Raw genomic sequence first — 21,364 nt, 5'->3', positions numbered from 1 at the left:
CCGACAACCAGCACTGCTCCCGTCGCCCAGCACCAGCCAACTACTGAAAATTCAGCATGACCTTGTCTCTTTTTGGACATCAAAACCTGCATAGCAGACTATACATCAACTTAGACAATAGCGCATACCCATGGGACATTCAAACATACAATCACCCAGAATTTTTCCCCACACCAAACAACAAGCATCAGCAAATGCTGAAGCACAACAAATTTCTGGAATCCCATCCTATGCAGGTTATACAACACATGAATGCTTGTGTTACAATACTTCTTTCGGATCCAAAATATCGGGTGGCATTGTGACCATATGTCATCACAGACCAACACACATGGTGGTGTCTCCCTTGTTTTCCTTCCAACAGGGTCCAGCCGCTACCATTTGTCCTCCTTGTTGTCCTCCAAGAAGAAACAAATAAAATGATGGTCAGCCATGAACTGAATTCCCCAAGACTGAATTAGAACTCAAGTGATACTTAGCATTCGGTTATAACTGACGAGAGGACCATACATCCATAAACTGAAGTTAAACATGCATTTGAAAAGCCAATCATCAAAATCATGCAAACCAGAACCAAATCATCCAGTTATTAAAACGCTTTGTGATTAAATCCTCCAGGACAGTGGATAATAAAAGTATTGAACTTAAATATTAAAACTCTACTCAATTTAAGCTGTAATTAAACGACCTTGAGTAAATTTAAATCAACCGAGCTTATATAGAACCTAAACAAGTAAAGCCTCTAAATTGTGATTCATATTCAAATTTTAGCATGGTAACAGTATAAATTCACCTTGATAAAGCACAATTTCATCACACATACGCAGAAAACATTGTACAACACAAACAGTAGCTAAGTGAGCAAATCCGAACTTAACAGATCAACATGATGGATCATAGGCCAGGTTCAATCGAGATCACCAAAGGACACAGCTCACAGGGCCAACTCAGAGAACACTTACCGGATGGGAATCACCTGAGCTACAGCCGCCATTGCGTGTAGAGCCATGACGGAAGCCCAGTGGCAGCAGCCATCTTCAGGAGCACGATGGAGGAGTCAAGCGTCAACTGTGTTGGGTACTTCTTTCAGATCCAAAATATCAAGAGGCATTGTGACCATATATGGCATTACAGACCAAGGCACATGGTGGTGTCTCCTTGTTTTCCTTCCAAGTGATGGATGCAACAGGCTCTACTCGTTCCAGCCGCTACCATCTGTCCTCCAACAAGAAACAGAAAAAATGCTGGTCAGCCATGAACCAAATTCCCCAAGACTACGTTCGAAATCAAGTGATACTTAGCATTCAGGTATAACCAACAAGAAGACCCAATTGAAGCTAAACATGCATTTGAACAATCTAAAGCAAGCCAATCATCAACATCATGCAAACCAGGACCAAATCTTCCAGTTATTAAAAACGCGCTATGATTAAATCCTCCAGGATAGTGGATAATGAAAGTATTGAACTTAAATATTAAAACTCTACTACTCAATCTAAGCTTTAACTAAACGACCTTGAGTAAATTAAAATCAACCGAGCTTATTTTGAACTTAAACTAAGTAAAGCCTCTAAATTTTGATTCATATTCGAATTTTAACACAGTAACAGTATAAGTTCACCTTTATAGAGCTCAAGTTCATGACACATACGCAGAAAACATTGTACAACACAAACAGCAGCTAGATGACCAAATCCTAGCGACATAGAAAAAATTAACAGATTAACACGATGGATCATTGGCCAGGCTACCAATCGAGATCACAACAAGTCAACAAGACACAGCTCACAGGGTCAACTCACAGCACGCTTACCAAATGGGAGCCACCTGCGTTGCAGCCACCATTGCATGCAGAGCCATGACAGGAGCCCGGTGGCAGTACGTAGCCGTCATCAGGAGCACAATGGAGGAGTCAAGCATCAACTGTGTTGTGGTTGTGTGACTACCTCCATGAACACCACCACCAACGCGTCGAGGAGGAGCACCACAGCAAGCGATACCACCTGCAGACCACCAGTATTACTAAGCAAATAAATCTACTACTGACGGCCGGATCTGGCAGCCATGGATACCTCCTTGCCAGCTCTAGCTTTACTCTCCCCTGAAATACAAAGACCAAGTAAAAATTATTTTCAAGCTCAAGTTACAGGAATCAGGAACTGGACTAATTCCAACACAACTAATTAAGTTGGTTAATCCACATACTTGCACAGCAGCACACAAGTTTCTGTAATCTTGAGAAGATGAATCGAAAGATAATAACATCAAAATATTATATTCCTGATTTACTACCACTAACAGGCTAGCGAAAATAGCCAATTAGCATAATTGCTCTATAGCAAGTACAGTGTTGCAATCGAAATGCACTCACATACACATAATTTCGCTAGAAAACAATGCTATCTATATTAACGTTACGAGTCTACCTAGCAAACTGCAATATAGTGTGTTTCCCCAAGCAATATTGCTGGGATTCAACAACTATAGACAATAAAAAAAAACTGATGCTGCTCACATAGCAACCATATTACCTAGCTCCATTTCTTTCTTTTTTTATTTGCCCAAGTGCATGCTCTCATCCAAAACCAACAGAGATTTTGGATTTTCCTCTAACAAATAGAAGTACTAGTTGTTAAGCTAAAGATTAGTTTAGCGATTGAAATTTTGGGCATGACCTCTCCTGTTATCGATGAGGACATCCACACTACAGATCAAATGACCAAAACAACAATGGTGCACATAGCTCGCAGATGCAGGTCCTCAGCTAGATATTTAAATGTATACAGAATGGAAAACAGAGCATTGGTACAAACACGTTGGCCAGTATCATGGCCGAACGTACAGCATTGCTACATAATTTGTAGCATTAATGCCAAAGTGAATCAACGCAAATGTGCCAAAATCAAACGTCCTTCAATTGAAGGTATACATTACCAGATCATCAGCTAGCTACCTGGTAAAAGTCAAACAACTAGCTAGCTGCATATCCACTCGCTGCATAATAACGAGTAAGATCATGACAGGAGGAGGGGGAAAAAGAGAGGACCTTTGGGGCGTGGGCATCGTGGTGGTGGTCGGGGTCGGTCTAGGCGAGCTCCTCCTCCTGGTTGAGCATGTACATGTAGCCGTCCCCTTGTGCTTCATCGGCGTCGGCAGACACCGCCGGACGGCGACCTCTGCACGAGACCACACACGAGCAACAGCTGGGGGAGTCCGGCCTTGGTTCTCCTTCGAATGGTCTGCACTCTGCAATGGCACGAGTATGAGTAAGAGGGGGGAAATCGAGTTCTCGAGGGGGAGATTGAATGGGATCAGGATCTTACCTGGCGAGCTCGACGAGGATGAAATCGAGATCTCCCGCCACTGCTTCTTAGACGCCATGCCGTCGCCATGGCCACCGACGGCTGGTGCAGCTCCGGCCGCTGCGGTTGACGGCCCCTGATAGCTTCGTACGGCGCGGCGAGGGCCAGGCGGCCAGCACCGGGCGGAGGTGCTCGACGCCGGTCCACCCGCTAGGGGTTTCAGATCTCCGCTAGGATTTCACGGAGGCGCGGGGAGACAGTGGTGGCGCGAGACTTTGGGAGGAGGGCAAGGCGTTGTGGTAGAGGAGGAGCGGCGGCGAGGCCGGCGAGGGATTGAGGACGGGCATTTGGTTTGGGCTCCCGCATTTTGTTTCGAACGAAAACTCTCGTGGCGGGCTTTCCTCCGCTGTCCCGAAATTTTTGGTTTGGCTTATGGCGCCTTCTACTCCGGTGTGCCTATATTTTGGTGTCTCGCTGGATGGCGGGATCCTGAAATTTCCTAAGTATCAGAATTTCGCTGGATGGCGGAATTTTTATATACTGTGGCTCATGAGTCTAGCATTGGAATTTGAAATATGCATGCGTCCCTGACCTTCCCCCGCAACGCTATAACCTAACAAATTTCACTCTCTGTAGGTAATCTTGCTCCTCCTAACTCCTTCAGACGGTGTCCTCTCATCTTTAAATCTTCATAAATATTGCAAAATAAAAGCAAGAGACATGTTACTATGAAAGCAAACAGAAATGTAAAATTGTCGGACTCAAAAGTTGATTCTCCAATAATGGCGTTTGAAAGTAGCGGTGCGTACTACAAAAAGATGCACTTAATAAATTCAATCCATTTTGGAATCGAAACAGAGCTTAACATGTACTACCTCATTTCTCTTTTAATCTACATCTTAATTAGACTGAAGTTTTGTTTCATATGAGTCTATATTTTGAAGTTTTTAATCAACAACATCAAAGAAAACAAATGACTTGCTGACTGGTCTTAATTCTTAAAATTTGGATGTCATTAACTTTAATGTAGCTTGGATTTGTTAAATTAGTAGTAGTAGTAGTGAATGAATTATTAATTGACCTTAAAATTTGTAGAATGTGGATTAAAACAGAGCAAAGGGAGTAAAGCTTATAAGTTATAAACAAACGTGTAGGTGTGTACAACACTGCTATTCTTTTGTCTCCTCCAAGTTGGCATTTTCTTTCCTAAAGTGTACAACATTGTTGTGATAGCCCGTCGTGGTCTACTGCAGCTAGTCGAGTAGTTAGCGAAGGAAGGCCTTTAAAACCATTTTATTTTTATCGGGCGTTTCATCCTACTACTCATAGGTAAAAACGAGTTATCCCGATTTATATTTCGTTGTGGTATAGGCGGATGTGGTTCGGACGACAAAACTCCCGCTTTATAGTAGTAGGGACATTTGCATGTTTGAAGATGATAAGATAAATATTAGTCTCTTGCTTTGATTACAAGATAGCTAGCCAAGTGTTACTTTTGCGTGACATAATGTGAGCATGAAATACCACGTTTCCCGCCATAAAAATCCACCATTGCAGAATGCAATGCAGTGGTGGGCATACACATGCAACATGTGTTCATGAGAACGAGAATAATTATAACAAAGGAAGCTGGCTTCAAATAATAGGGACACCGCATTTCTCGCGTCGCCCCTCCCTCAGATCGAGTTGATCTATGTGGTCTAGAGAGATCATGTTGCTGATATCCGTAAGTGGAAGTTGTGCTTAGATATACTTTGTTGTTACCTTTGTAGCGAGCCCTAGATCATCAAAAAATGAATTTTCGTATGCAAAGCTATCGTGTTTGAGAACACCGTATTCGCTCCATCAGTTCTCCCGCCCATTTTCAGCGGTGTAGTGGCACACATACTTCTTGTTGTTTTTTCGTCCAAATTTGGAATGGGCAATATGCTTAAAAGCCAGTAAACAAATGTGAATGACACTTACTTAACCAAATAGTCCTACTGCGACGATAGGTTATGGACTTATAGGGTGCAACTGCCTAATATGGGTATGGTAGGGTGGTGTTAATTGGAAAAGCCACACAACTTCGAAATTGCTTTTTCTTCTTGAACATGACTATCCCGAATAAAGATTCTAGACTTCCAATTCCAAAACTCGCACTTCGAGACCACCTGCCTAACTTTCGTAAGAACTTGGTATATTTTTAGATTGTTCATGGTTTTGTGACATGGTATGCCAGAAAGAGGAATCTCACTTGAAATCACCACTTGAAAAGTTAGGGGATAAATGTCGTGGATCCCACTAGACAAGGGGCACACTAAATTGTCCGAGAAAGGTTAGTAGCGCTTTCTACTTTGTATTTTCTAATGTTGTTTAAAAATGGTGTTGTAAAGAGGAAAATCCAATACATGGCTTTTGCAAGAACTTGCCTATTTCGAGATTTTTCATGCTCATATGACCTAATACAACCACAATCGAGATAAAAGTCATGGAATCAACACTTTTGATGAAAAGCTAAGGGTAGGTAGACATTGTGGGGTCCTCTTTTGCATTGAGTCATAATATGTGTATATAAGGTTGCTTCAAAGAGGGAAATATATTATACACCTTCGAAATGACAGCAACTTCATAAACAAGACTATAACGCATGAGATTCTAAGGTTATAGTGCAAAACTCCGACTTTGAGGCCACCAACTGAACTTTAAAAGAATTTTCCCTGTTTTGGGGTTTTCATGTTTCTATGTGGTGTTCTAGTGTCTATCTACTATTAATCCTTCCACTCCCTCGTATGTCTTCCAGAGATCTCCCCCAATAATGTCGATGTGTCATCACATCAGCTAACATCATCTTCCTTGCTCCCACCGCTCACCGACTCACTACCGACCTATAGAAGCCTACCGTCATCCATCGACTCGTGCCTTTTTAACAGATTTCTAATGTCCACCATTGGCACACCTTACCTAAACTATATGCCTACCCATTTTCACATGAAATAATAGGAACTAACCATCCTGCTTCGTGGAATAGATTGTCATGTGTATGTGCATATGTTGTACACACAAAAAAGAACTTAACGATTTACTTGACGAGTGTATTCTATTTGTACAATGAAAAATCGTAGCTGGTTGGAAAGATACAATGTATATCTATTTGACCACATACCTCCCATACTTAAATGAGCTTTCGGAATACATTGATAAATATCCAAAATATTAAATATATACAATGTATATCTCTATGCGCTTCGTGAAGTGCAAGTACTACAACTGAAATTATTTAACCAATATAGAAGCTTATTATTTAACATTATTAACCATTTTACACAAATGTTATAATAATTTTAATAAAGAACATCATAACCGCAATCATATCCGATAGTGTTGTCACAATTTAATGATTGTCAAACTGCGGTCAATCTGATACCATGCTTCTATAAAGGTGTAAATATCTTTGTGCATGAAAGGCCATCATTGATGTTTGTGATTAAGACCATTTACTAACAAATTATGTCCAACGGTACATTACCGTTAGTCGGTTATTGGTTAATTATACGCTTCCCCAATAGTTTGCTTGTCTTTTTGTGACAAATTGTGGGTGTTGTTATTACTTGCATATGTTGTAGGGGGTGTTTGTGTTTCGATGACCTACTATAACATAAGCAAAGAGAAAATTCACATGGAATCACACCTTGCATGGAAAGCAAGGCTAGACGTCGTGGGGGCTGGCAGATAAGGGGACACATGAAATAGCCTAAGGAAGGGCCGGTAACCTTATAGTTTGCATTGGTCATAATATGGATACAATAGGGTGGTGCTAATCGGAAAATCCAATACACAACTTTGAAATTGCACTTGCTTCTTAAACATGACTACCCTGATGAAAGATTTTGAACTTCAAGTGCAAAACTCCCACTTCGAGACCACCGACCTAGCTTTTGTAAGGATGTTACCTATTTTTAGGTTGTTCATGTTTTTTTGAACCTGGTATACCAGAAAGAGGAGACTCACATGAAATCACCACTTGAAAAGTTCGATGATATATGTTATGCGCCCACTAGATAAGGGGCGCATTAAATCATCCGAGAAAGGGTTGGTAAGGCATTATAATATTGTTACAAAAAGGTGTTGTAAAGAGGAAAATCGAATACACAACTTTGAAGTTGCACTTGCTTCACAATATTTGTAGTGCAAACTCCCACTCCGAGGCCACCGACCCATATTCTGTAAGAACTTGGCCTATCTCGAGTTTTTGATGTTCATATGACATAATATAACACAACTGAAATAAATGTCACATGAATCAACACTTTCGATGATAAGCTGAGGGCCTGAGGGGTGGACGGCGCGGGGCCCATTGAAATAGGTTGGTGCGTGAAATCGCGTGAGGTAGGGCCGAAAACCATTAATGTGTTGCATTGGGTCATAATATGGGTATATAAGGTTGACGCAAAGAGGAAAATACAATACACACAATTGCAATGACAACAACTTCACAAACAAGACTATACAACATGAAGATTCTAGGCTCATAGTGAAAATCTCCGACTCTGAGGCCAATGCCTCAACTTTTAAAAAGACTTTTGCCTCTTTTGGGGTTTTCATGTTTCTATGTGGTGTACCAATGTATATCTTCAACTGAAATTTCTACTCCTCCACCTATCTCTTCTAGAACTCTGCCAATGTTGATATGTCATCCCATCACCTAACACCATCTTCCTTGCTCCCACCGCTCACTAACTCACCACCGACCTACAAGGTTGCCCTTCTCCATCAAGTCGTGACTTGACAGATTTCTGAGGTCCGCCATTTGCATGACTTACCTAAAATATGTGTCTACCATTTGTTTGTTGTTCACATGAAATAAGAGGCACTAACCATCTCTCTTCATGGAATAACAGTCCTAGACTGGCGCTTTAGCGCAAGGGAGCAATATATGCATTGGTAACGCATTATAATATTGGTAAAAAAAGGTGTTGTAAAGAGGAAAATCAAATACGCAACTTTGAAGTTGGACTTGCTTCACGAAACAAGACTATCACGGATGAAGAATCTATATTCGTAGTGCAAAACTCTCACTCTGAGGCCACCGACCCATATTTTGTAAGAACTTGGCCTATCTCGAGTTTTTTCATGCTCCTATTAGATAAATGTCACATGGAATCAACACTTTCGATAATAAGCTAAGGGGTGGACATCGTGGGGCCCGCTAAAACAGGTTGGCGCGTGAAATCGCGTGAGGAAGGGCCAAAAACCATTAATGTTTTGTGGGTCCCTGTTTTGTGGAGATTATTATCTTGGCTTGCTGGAATATATGGAAGCAGAGGAATAATAAGATTTTCAAGGATATACAACCAACCTTTAGAAATTGGAAGGAAGGTTTCTTTTCTGATATTACTCTACTTAAGCATAGAGTAAAAGAGAGTACTGTTCCCATTTTGTCATCATGGATTGACAACTTGTTGTAAATAGTTAGACTCTAGTTGTGCTCTTTTTTATTTTCCCTTGTAAATATTGTAAATATTTCTTTCAGTTTTGAGCAATAAAAGGCTGTGGGGGACTCCCCTGCAGTAATTAGTTTCAAAAAAAAAAAACCATTAATGTGTTGCATTGGGTCATAATATGGGTATATAAGGTTGACGCAAAGAGTAAAATACAATACACACCTTTCCAATGACAACAACTTCACAAACAAGACTATACCGCATGAAAATTCTAGGCTCATAGTGCAAATCTCTGGCTTTGAGGCCAATGCCTCAACTTTTTAAAAGAAATTTCCCTCTTTTGGGGTTTTCACGTTTCTATGTGGTGTACCAATGTATATCTCCAATTGAATTTCTACTCCTCCACCTATCTCTTCTAGAACTCTGCCAATGTCGATGTGTCATCACATCACCTAACATCATCCTCCTTGCTCCCACCGCTCACTGACTCACCACCAACCTACAAGGTTGCCCTTCTCCATCAAGTCGTGACTTGACAGATTTCCGAGGTCGACCATTTGCACGCCTTACCTAAAATATGTGCCTACCATTTGTTTGTTGTTCACATGAAATAAGAGGCACTAACCATCTCGCTTCATGGAATAACGGTCCTAGACTGGTGCTTTAGCGCAAGGGAGCAATATATGCACTGGTAACGCATTATAATTTTGGTAAAAAAGGTGTTGTAAAGAGGAAAATCAAATACGCAACTTTGAAGTTGGACTTGCTTCACGAAACAAGACTATCCCGGAGGAAGAATCTATATTCGTAGTGCAAAACTCCCACTCCGAGGCCACCGACCCATATTTTGTAAGAATTTGGCCTATCTCGAGTTTTTTCATGCTCCTATGAGATAAATGTCACATGGAATCAACACTTTCGATGATAAGCTAAGGGGTGGACTTCGTGGGGCCTGCTAAAACAGGTTGGCGCGTCAAATCTCGTGAGGAAGGGCCAAAAACCATTAATGTGTTGCATTGGGTCATAATATGGATATATAAGGTTGACGCAAAGAGTAAAATACAATACACACCTTTGCAATGACAACAACTTCACAAACAAGACTATACCGCATGAAAATTCTAGGCTCATAGTGCAAATCTCCATCTTTGAGGCCAATGCCTCAACTTTTTAAAAGAAATTTTCCTCTTTGGGGGTTTTCACGTTTCTATGTGGTGTACCAATGTATATCTTCAGTTTAATTTCCACTCCTCCACCTATCTCTTCTAGAACTCTGCCAATGTCGATGTGTAATCACATCACCTAACATCATCTTCCTTGCTCCCACCGCTCACTGACTCACCACCAACCTACAAGGTTGCCCTTCTCCATCAAGTCGTGACTTGACAGATTTCCAAGGTCGACCATTTGCACGCCTTACCTAAAATATGTGCCTACCATTTGTTTGTTGTTCACATGAAATAAGAGGCACTAACCATCTCGCTTCATGGAATAACGGTCCTAGACTGGTGCTTTAGCGCAAGGGAGCAATATATGCACTGGTAACGCATTATAATTTTGGTAAAAAAGGTGTTGTAAAGAGGAAAATCAAATACGCAACTTTGAAGTTGGACTTGCTTCATGAAACAAGACTATCCCGGAGGAAGAATCTATATTCGTAGTGCAAAACTCCCACTCCGAGGCCACCGACCCATATTTTGTAAGAATTTGGCCTATCTCGAGTTTTTTCATGCTCCTATGAGATAAATGTCACATGGAATCAACACTTTCGATGATAAGCTAAGGGGTGGACATCGTGGGGCCCGCTAAAACAGTTTGGCGCGTCAAATCTCGTGAGGAAGGGCCAAAAACCATTAATGTGTTGCATTGGGTCATAATATGGGTATATAAGGTTGACGCAAAGAGTAAATAACAATACACACCTTTGCAATGACAACAACTTTACAAACAAGACTATACCGCATGAAAATTTTAGGCTCATAGTGCAAATATCCAGCTTTGAGGCCAATGCCTCAACTTTTTAAAAGAAATTTTCCTCTTTTGGGGTTTTCACGTTTCTATGTGGTGTACCAATGTATATCTTCAATTGAATTTCCACTCCTCCACCTATCTCTTCTAGAACTCTGCTAATGTCGATGTGTAATCACATCACCTAACATCATCTTCCTTGGTCCCACCGCTCACTGACTCACCACCAACCTACAAGGTTGCCCTTCTCCATCAAGTCATGACTTGACAGATTTCTGAGGTCTACCATTTGCACGCCTTACCTAAAATATGTGCCTACCATCTGTTTGTTGTTCACATGAAATAAGAGCCACTAACCATCTCGCTTCATGGAATAACGGTCCTAGATTGGTGCTTTAGCGCAAGGGAGCAATATATGCATTGGTAACACATTATAATATTGGTAAAAAAGGTGTTGTAAAGAGGAAAATCGAATACACAACTTCAAAGTTGTACTTGCTTCACAAAACAAGACTATCCCGGAGGAAGAATCTATATTCGTAGTGCAAAACTCCCACTCCGAGGCCACCGACCCATATTTTGTAAGAACTTGACCTATCTCGAGTTTTTTCATGCTCATATGACATAATATAACACAACTGAGACAAATGTCACATGGAATCAACACTTTCGATGATAAGTTGAGGGGTGGACATTGTGGGGCCCGCTGAAACAGGTTTGTGCGTGAAATCACGTGAGGAAGGGCCGAAAACCATTAATGTGTTGCATTGGGTCATAATATGGGTATATAAGGTTGACGCAAAGAGTAAATTACAATACACACCTTTGCAATGACAACAACTTCACAAACAAAACTATAACACATGAAGATTCCAGGCTCATAGTGCAAATCTCCGAGTTTGAGGGCACTGCCCCAACTTTTTAAAAGAAATTTTCCTCTTTTGGGGTTTTCACGTTTCTATGTGGTGTACCAATGTATATCTTCAATTGAATTTCCACTCATCCACCTATCTCTTCTAGAACTCTGCCAATGTCGATGTGTCATCCCATCACCTAACATCATCTTCCTTGCTCCCACCACTCACTGACTCACCACTGACCTACAAGGTTGCCCTTCTCCATCAGGTCGTGACTTGACAGATTTCTGAGGTCCACCATTGGCACGCCTTACCTAAAATATGTGCCTACCATTTGTTTGTTGTTCACATGAAATAAGAGGCACTAACCATCTCGCTTCATGGAATAACGGTCATAGATTGGTGCTTTAGCGCATGGGAGCAATATATGCATTGGTAACGCATTATAATATTGGTAAAAAAGGTGTTGTAAAGAGGAAAATCGAATACACAACTTTGAAGTTGGACTTGCTTCACAAAAACAAGACTATCTCGGAGGAAGAATCTATATTTTTAGTGCGAAACTCCCACTCTGAGGCCACCGACCCATATTTTGTAAGAACTTGGCCTATCTCGAGTTTTTTCATGTTCCTATGACATAATATAACACGATTGAGATAAATGTCACATGGAATGAACACTTTCGATGATAAGCTGAGGGGTGGACATCGTGGGGCCCGCTGAAATAGGTTGGTGCGTGAAATCACGTGAGGAAGGGCCAAAAAATCATTAATTTGTTCCATTGGGTCATAATGTGGGTATATAAGGTTGACGCAAATAGGAAAATACAATACACACCTTTGCAATGACAACAACTTCACAAACAAGACTATACCGCATGAAGATTCTAGGCTCATAGTGCAAATCTCAGACTTTAGGCCACTGCCCCAACTTTTTAAAAGAATTTTGCTTCTTTTGGGGTTTTCACGTTTCTATGTGGTGTACCAATGTATATCTTCAACTGAAATTTCCACTCCTCCACTTGTCTCTTATAGAACTCTGCCAATGTCGATGTGTCATCCCATCACCTAACATCATCTTCCTTGCTCCCACCACTCACTGACTCGCCACTAACCTACAAGGTTGCCCTTCTCCATCAAGTCGTGCCTTGACAGATTTCTGAGGTCGACCATTGGCACACCTTACCTAAAATATGTGTCTGCCATTTGTTTGTTGTTCACATGAAATAAGAGGCACCAACCATCTCGCTTCATGGAATAACGATCATAGATTGGTGCTTTAGCGCATGGGAGCAATATATGCATTGGTGTAACACATTATAATATTGGTAAAAAGGTGTTGTAAAGAGGAAAATCGAATACACAACTTTAAAGTTGGACTTGCTTCACAAAACAAGACTAGAATCTATATTTGTAGTGCAAAACTCCCACTCCGAGGCCATCGACCCATATTTTGTAAGAACTTGGCCTATCTTGAGTTTTTTCATGCTCCTATGACATAATATAACACAACTGGGATAAATGTCACATGGGATCAACACTTTTGATGATAAGCTGAGGGGTGTACATTGCGGGGCCCGCTGAAATAGGTTGGTGCGCGAAATCGCGTGAGGAAGGGCTAATAACTGTTAATGTGTTGCATTTGGTCATACTATGGGTATATAAGGTTGATGGAAACAGGAAAATACAATACACACCTTTGCAGTGACAACAACTTCATAAACAAGACTATATCAGATGAAGATTCCATGCTCATAGTGCAAATATCCGACTTTGAGGCCACTACCCCAACTTTTTAAGAGAATTTTGCCTCTTTTGGGGTTTTCACGTTTCTATGTGGTGTACCAATGTATATATTCAATTGAAATTTCCACTCCCCCTATCTCTTCTAGTTCTCTCCCAATGTCGATGTGTCATCCCATCACCTAACATCATCTTCCTTTTTCCCACCGCTCACCGACTCACCACCGACTCACCACCGACCTACAAGGTTGCCCTTCTCCAACAATGCGTGCCTTGACAGATTTCTGAGGTCCACCATTGGAACGCCTTACCCAAAATATGTGCCTACCCATTTGTTTGTTGTTCACATGAAATAAGAGGCACTAACCATCTCACTTCGTGGAATAACGACGCAAGTGAGCAACATATGCATTGACGCATCGTTGTGGTCTCTTACAATCTACTCACTCTGCTTCAATTTATAAGGCGTCTATATATTTTTAAGTCAAGCTAGGTAAACTTTGACCAATATTTTAGAAAAAACTATGAACAACTATAATATGATATAGATATCATAATAAAATACATTTCATGATGCATCTAACAATATTGATTTTGTAGTGTACATGTTATATGATGTATATAACATAAAAAAAATATTTCATGATGCATCTAACAATATTGATTTTCTACGGTACATGTTAATAGTTTGTTCGAAAAATTTGGTCAAACTTTAGGTAGTTTAACTTTTCAGAAAAGAATAACCATTATTTATTGAAATGGTGGTAGCATGTAGTTTCATGCATATTTGATTTTTGGTGCCGAAGTGCTACTTTTGGGGTGAGCGGGAGACATAAATTTCATGTAGGTCAACGCTAGTTCTAAGCAGGAAGGCAGTTTCAGCCAATAGATACGAACGAGATGAACGGATGAGATTGCGATCCGCGGGAACATGGCATGGATTGATGACATGGCATACCGCCTAGTTTTCACGCGAACAAAGTTTGGATTTAGGCGGGAGACAAGAATAAAAATAAAAATATTTGGAGCCCATCACGCCGCGCGTGCGTCCAAAATATCCCCAGGTCAGCACCCCTCACGACAAAGTGACACATAGTACTACTCTCTCCATCGTCTTCTTGCTCCCCACCCACACCACCGGCCAATCTCTCCTCCCGTTCCGTCGCCAAACATCCCGGCCACATCCGGCGAGCCCACGAGCTGCAGACCGCCGCCCTAGCTCCCCCTTCCCCTCCTCTACCTGTGCCACGGCGTGGAACAACCCAATCTTTGCCCAGCCTAAATCCTAGCCGCCTAAGATCCCAGCCACCGGCCGCCCTAGCTCCTCCGCCGCCGGCCACTCCTCCGCAATCTCCCCAACCACCGCCCTCTCCTCCCTGCCCCCTCTCCCTCTCCGACTTCCCTCTCTCCGGCTACCCCCTCTGCCGGCCGTCGTCTCCCTCGCCGGCCATTCACCTCCGCCGGCGCCGTCTCGTCTCCTCCAACCCCAGCACGTCCCCTCCGCCTGTACCTCTTCCCGTACTACCCCAGCCCGCCCTGGACGAGCCCCGCAGCATATCGACGCCGGCGCCATCTCTCCACGCCTGGCCTTGTACAGGCGGGGACGACCCAGGCAGCGACGCTGGCGCCCCGCGATGGCCGCGGCCGCCGGAGGAACTCCACGCGGGGCAGGGATGGCGGCGGGGAGGATGGGAGGACGAGCTGCTGGTCGCCTTCCCGAGGCGTTCCTGCCGGCGTCCGCCCGCAGCTGCTGTCGGGGACTCCCGGCGACCACCTCCTCGATATGCCGCTCCTGCTGCCGGCCACCACAACGACGTGCTGCTTCCGGTGAGATCTCTGTTCCCCTGTTCCATGTAACCATGGAAAAAAATGCATTTTTTCGGTTGGATTGTATGTGTCGGCTGTACATGTGTATGCAGTCAATGAAGGCTAGCTGTGTGCATAGATGTTTATTGGGCACTAGTATGTAGGCAGAGAGATGTAGGCATCAGTTGTGCTCATTTTGTTTTGATTGTTTGGTGTTTGCTAGTGCATAGACAGTGCTAAAACCTTTTTCATTTACAGGTTCAAAGCTCATCAGAGAAGGAGGAGCTGAAGGGAGTGAAGCAGGGATACCGGGTGACCGCCTCGGAGGGGTAACATGAGGAGTAGGTGCGGTGGTGAATATCCACAAGTGCAGCGGGGAGGCGCTGCGGTGGCTGCGGATCCTGTTTGCAATTTGGGTGGTATAAATCTTTGTCTCCAAAGTCTGTTTCAAGTGCTGTTTTTTGTGCTACATGCTATCTAATTCATGTGTTGGTGAGATGTTTTTTATTTCTTGTCCAAAGCAAGTGGCGATTCACTTATGTGGCTATGTGCTGATGGAGTAGTGAACAGCCACACACATTGATTCATCATGATTTGTCTTGTGTAGTTGATCATGTCCTGATGCACTGTGCTAGTATTTTTTCTGGGGTAGTTTCAAGTGTTGTTGTGTTGATTTAACATGGTCAAATAGCAGATCAGCAGCCACACGGATAATATGTTGGATCTGATTGAAATAGCCACACAGAACATTTTCACTGGATGGATGCTAGAGCTTTTGGTCTTCCGTGTTGACTGATATATTCATGTCTGTTCCAGTTAAGTTGAATGCTTGCTCTCGATGTAGATGAATTAGTATCCATACATGTTGACTCTAGAATCGACAGTGCCATTTGCATATGTTGCTGATGGTTTCTTGATTTGGTCTATACTATTCTGCGCGCTAACATATTTATCATGTTTTGTTTTTGTGCAAGGACAATGAGGAGGAGAAGTAGATGACAACAAGGGTAATCTAGCTGGAACCTGTAGTTGCTGGCTTGCTGCTGCCAGTTGTGGTGTATGTAAGTTTCCCAGGATGGGATTGCTGTGCTATTGTGCATCGGCTTTGTGTCGACACTCCTTGTTCTGTTTCCTGAAGTATTTAGACCTCTGGTCTGAGTTTAGTTTTATGCGTCTATGTCACCGAATGAGGGTTGTGGCGCTATTGTCTGAACTGAAGAATATATTGTTCGCTGTGCAGGTTTGACTGTCGAAAACACAGCAAAGATCATGGCGAATTTTTGAAAGAGCCTGCTTTAATTGATTAAGAAGAGTAAGGATTTAATTCGTCCTATGATTTCTTCATATGCAGTCATATATAAATACCGGATGCCGAGTTAGAGTGCTAGTTTAACTGATTTAGACGATCAATTAGGCTGACGAGGTGGTAGAGAGAATGAATCCCCATGGAGGAGCATGCTGCAGATGGGCAAGAAAAGAAAAAGATAAAATAGATGGATTCAGTGTTTGAGCTAATAATACACGTGAGCAAGTGAATGTTAGCAGATGAGGAGAGTGCAATGAGCAGCAGGCCGATGGATGGATATTTTTGGATGGAGAATTCGAATCAGCGTTGGCATTTATATGTTTTTCGTACTACAGTAGTACTAGTATGAGGCAAGAAAAGAAGTTAGAGAAAAACCAATCCGTATGGTCCAGGCAGTTGGGCAAGACAAGAAGAAAGCGATGGATGGAGGAATGCTGCTAGTTGAGGAGAGAATCCAAAATGGATTTGATACAGTAGGGAATTAATGAAAAAAGAAAGGAAGAGAGGAGAGGAGAGGAGAAATTGACGGCGCGGGCCAGGCTGGCGAATTAATGATGAGCTGGTGCTACATATCCAGGCTGGCTGGCGCGCGTGTGTAGGTACTCCTTGTGCCTGTGACTTGACTCGTGAGGGCAAATTAGGCTGCTACCGTACCGGCCCGTGCACATTGATTGCCCCGTTCTTGCCTGCAGAGGCGATACGGAACGGGGCGCGTGCGCGTGCGCATCCGCATCCGCATCTCCGCCCGCCGCGTTTACTATTTGACTACTAGACGATTCTAAGATAGGTACCTACACATCTAAACTGAGCAGCAAAGGACAACATTCGACGAGTTCCCAGCACGTACAGACCTGAAGAAGCTGGAAACAACACGGCAACACATTCTTACTGAAGAAGCTGGACGAGATCGAGGGCCAGCTTGTCGTATCCGCCTGCCGGCGGCGAAGGCGGACCGACATACTCGACGCCGCTCTGGCCAGCAGCACGCACAGGCAGCACGTCGGCGAAGTTGAGGCAGACCTCCTTCACGTCTTTGACAAGCTTGTCGAGCTGCTGCTTCTTGCGGATGGCCCTGTCCTGCATAGCTTCGAGCAGTGCGCCCAGCTTGCGGTTGTATTCCTGTGCGACGAGCAGAGTCTCCCTGCTCTCAATGTAGGCGGAGTAGTTGAAGTCGTCGAGGTGGAAGCCGTACTCGTCGCACAGGTAGCGGAGAGCGACCTCGGCCGCGCTCTCCACAGCGCTCTCGGGATCACCCTTGACCTCGCCGCGGAATACAAGTGTGTTCACCTGCGGTGGCTGCACCAGAAGAACACAAAGAGTACAATCAAATTCCCAGAAGATCAACCAGAACGACCAGGTATTGTTGCAATGATCATGTACACTGAAACAAGCATTACTGAAATGAGCATGTACATTGAAGCAAGTACTACTGAACGAGCGGCTCACCTCTCCGTCAGCCATGATGAAGACGGATACGCTCCTTAGTGCGGAATCTATGGAGGGAAAGGTAAGAAACGGAGAAAGAAGATAAGGCAGAGTTCTCTGCCCTCCCCCAGAACTTATACCACGAGACTCAAGCAGTCCGACATGTGTCAAGCGACATGGCATGCATTTGACACGTATGTTGCATGACGATGATAGCTGTAAGCATCTCATGGATTGCTTCGACAGCATACCGCCAGAGAGTGCATCTCATTTGACACTGGTGGAAAAAGGGCCTTTGGTCGCGGTTCGCAACTGCCATTAGTCGCGGTTGCGCAACCGCGACCAAAGTAGCGCGACTAAAGGCCCCCCCTTTAGTCGCGGTTGCTTACGAACCGCGACTAAAGGCCCGTCCACGTGGGCGCCAGGCGACCGTCGGGCGGAGGCCCTTTAGTCGCGGTTCTTTCGGCCGACCGCGACTAAAGGCCGCCGCAGGTTTAGGGTTTTAGGCCCCCCCCTAAACCTGCCCCCTAAACCTCGTTTTCCGTTTAATTTGTATTGTTTTATTTTTTTTGTGCTTTATTTGTAATTTTGAAGGAGTACGTTTCACATATTCTACGGTACTACATACATGCATGCATATGAATGTACAATTTCAAACAAATTTGAAATTAGAACCAAAAAGAATTCAAGAGGAATATACAATATATATTCAATATCATCGGATGACCATATACAAGTTTGAACAAGTTTCCATACATAATTTAATGCATGTATAGTTCTACGTCCTCTACGTAGTGTTGTCCCGTAGGATCGATGACTTCCTCGCGAACCATCCAACTAGTTCCTCCCGAAGTGGTCGGAAGCGAGCTTCGGACTAAGCGTCTTCCGGAGGTTATTCCTCTTGATGTTGAGCTCATCCGATCGGTCCCGCTCATTGGTGTATCTCCGGATCCTCTCACAAACATAGTATCCACATAGATTGGTCCCCGGTGGCTGAATATCCCCGGTCATCCGCACCGCCCTTTTAAAATGTAGCTCTTTTTTGAATTCACCGACCTTTTCATCTACGAACCGTCTCCAAACCCTACGAGGCAAAGAAAATTAAATGAACAAGAGAGTTATTAATTAGTTACTTGATATTAGGAAATGATGAACGAAATAGGCCGATCGATATAGAGCGCAAATGAATGAAAACAATTACTTTTGCATCATTTTTCTCATGTCGGCCCAAAGCGCCGCATCCATATTCAGAGAGTCGTGGATGAGAACCGTGGAGGTGTGAATTTGAATTACCATCGAATCCAAGTGGAACTCGCGGACACGATACATGCACGATCATGCATATATAACTCATCGATTAGCCACATACCATGCATGGAGAGTAAACAAAAGAGAATGTGCTCAAGACAGAAACACTCACCCAAAATGGTAAGGAAATAGAATATCACTTTTGAGTTGCTCGTTTTCTAAGAAACCGAAACAGGTCTTTCTCCACGTCGGCGGGGTGGTGTTCTAACACATATGAATTAACGATGTGTGGGTCAATGAACCCAACATCATTGATGTTCCTTATTTGCATTTCCCGCTTCTTCATTCTCGCATAATAGCGTAGACAACAAGATAGTTAGGACAACGAGATGAACGAGATGGGGTAGAAATTAATAAATCACTTACGTAACGTAGCAACCGATGATAGATTTGTCGAGGTCGCGCAGATTGAACATACTGGAACAATTCACTCCGATGAATTGTTATATAGTAATGTTTGAAGTGATGCTCAACTCTAACTTCCGCATAAATATAGTCTTTGGCGTTTTTAAGTTTTATGTAACTCTTGTACCAATTTAGCAGACCTTTCATTTGTCGAGGTAGATCCTCTTCCTCGCGCGAGGCTCGACGAGAGGGCCATTCTTCACATATGTAAAAACTACGTCCTTCATTGGCGCCTCATCAAGGCCTAACGAGTGCACGAAGAGTGATACCTATGTCGGCCGCTTGTTCTATGGCACTCGTTACAGTCAATCCATGTAGCTGCCGCAGCTCGCTATGATATCGGGGGCATCCGGACCGGCGGCTTGCACTATGAGCGGGGCGATCGATTGTTTACTTTGTTCCCCGAGCTGGGCAACTTCTTTCCCCTTTCTAATTTTTTCTCGGCCTCCTCCAAGGCTTTCTTCTCCCGCTTCTCCGCCAAATCTTGGTTCCTCTTGAACGCGAGTGCTTGCCTACGAAGTTCACGTGCATAGTCGTCGAGCGATTCTTTGCGGCTTGGGACGGTGTGTTCAAAAATGACTTAGCCCACTTCTTTTGCTCATCGAATATACCGGCTTGGGCTCGCCCTCTATTTTCTTCTTGCAGCTCGCCTTCCATTTCTCTAAATCGGCAGCCCGCGCCCGCCTCGACTTCCTCGGCACTACTTTCCCAAGGCCTCCCGGGGAGAGGCTTCGGTGATGGCTCCGGCACCTTTGTTTTCTTAGGTACGTAAGGGTCCGGGTTAATAATCCAGGACTCGCCGCTTCCGCTTCTTCGCCGGAGGTGGATTGGGGCGGCGTTCGCTTACCCGCCCGGGGCGGACTAGGGGGCGGCGGTCGCTTACCCGCCGGGAGGTGAATTGGGGGCGGCGTCGGCCCTCGTGAAGGAGGTGTAGGTGAAGCACCACCACCACCACCGCCACCGCCGCCACCACCACCACCGTAGGGGGTGGACTTGTTGGCGCCTCGCCCGGAAACTTGATAAACTTCTTCGCCATAGAATGAACTCGGCGCTTGACATCTCCAAGTCTTGTCGCCCCTTCGGGTGTAGCAATGTCAATGTCCGGGTCCTCAAACCCTTGGACTATCTCCTCCACCGTGACACGAGCATAGCCATCTTGAATGGGGTTGTTGTGGTGGAGTGCTCTAGGTGGTAAAGCACTGCCGATGGCTACCTTCATGGACATGTTCCCGATAGGATAATACAGATGACATGCTTTCATCTCCTTTATATCGTCCACGGGGTAGCGAGGAGGCTCCGTGGAAGCCACGCTGCTTCTTCTCCGCTGCTGGCTTCCGAGATCCATTGGATGATCTTCATGCTGCGCCCGAGCTGCATCTCTTTCGGCTACTAGTACACTCACGGTTTTCTTCATCACATCCATTTCCGTTACCAACTTCGCCACAACATCCGCATCCCGATCCATCTTTCTCTTACGGCTTCCGTAACCGTACGGGTCATCGTTCTGGGGAACCCTAGTTTCCACGGAATGTCCCCGGGCATGCCTCGTACACGTCCTCCGTGTTCGAGATTCCCGAGGGCTTTTGTCGTGGCGTCGTTCTCTCGTTGAACTTGATCCTCCCCTCTTGAGCATCCCTCATTGCCTCAATAAGCTTTTGGGTGGGTTTAATTATTTTGCCCCGATAAACACACTCCCCTGTCTCCGGGTTCAGCCGATCCCCCATGCCCGTACTCACCAGCTCTTTGGCCCTTGGGTCCCATCCCTCCGTACCTGGACGGATTCCTCGCGTCCTCGGCTCGTTCTCCATCTTCTCCCACCTAG

The 21,364-nt window shown here is 44.1% G+C and overlaps 1 long non-coding RNA gene across 1 annotated transcript; it reads left to right on the top strand.

Annotated features, from left to right (window-relative positions):
- The first annotated feature begins 15,465 nt into the window (after positions 1-15,465).
- Positions 15,466-16,453, top strand: LOC124683909. The gene is made up of 3 exons (XR_006996858.1): positions 15,466-15,517; positions 15,793-16,159; positions 16,339-16,453. It is a non-coding gene; the product is annotated as an uncharacterized LOC124683909 (long non-coding RNA).
- The last annotated feature ends 4,911 nt before the right edge of the window (positions 16,454-21,364 follow it).

Source organism: Lolium rigidum, chromosome 1 (genome assembly GCF_022539505.1).
Source record: "Lolium rigidum isolate FL_2022 chromosome 1, APGP_CSIRO_Lrig_0.1, whole genome shotgun sequence".
NCBI lineage: Eukaryota > Viridiplantae > Streptophyta > Magnoliopsida > Poales > Poaceae > Lolium > Lolium rigidum.
The sequence above is the reverse complement of the archived record's forward strand: the minus strand, read 5'-3'. Positions and strand labels throughout refer to the sequence as shown.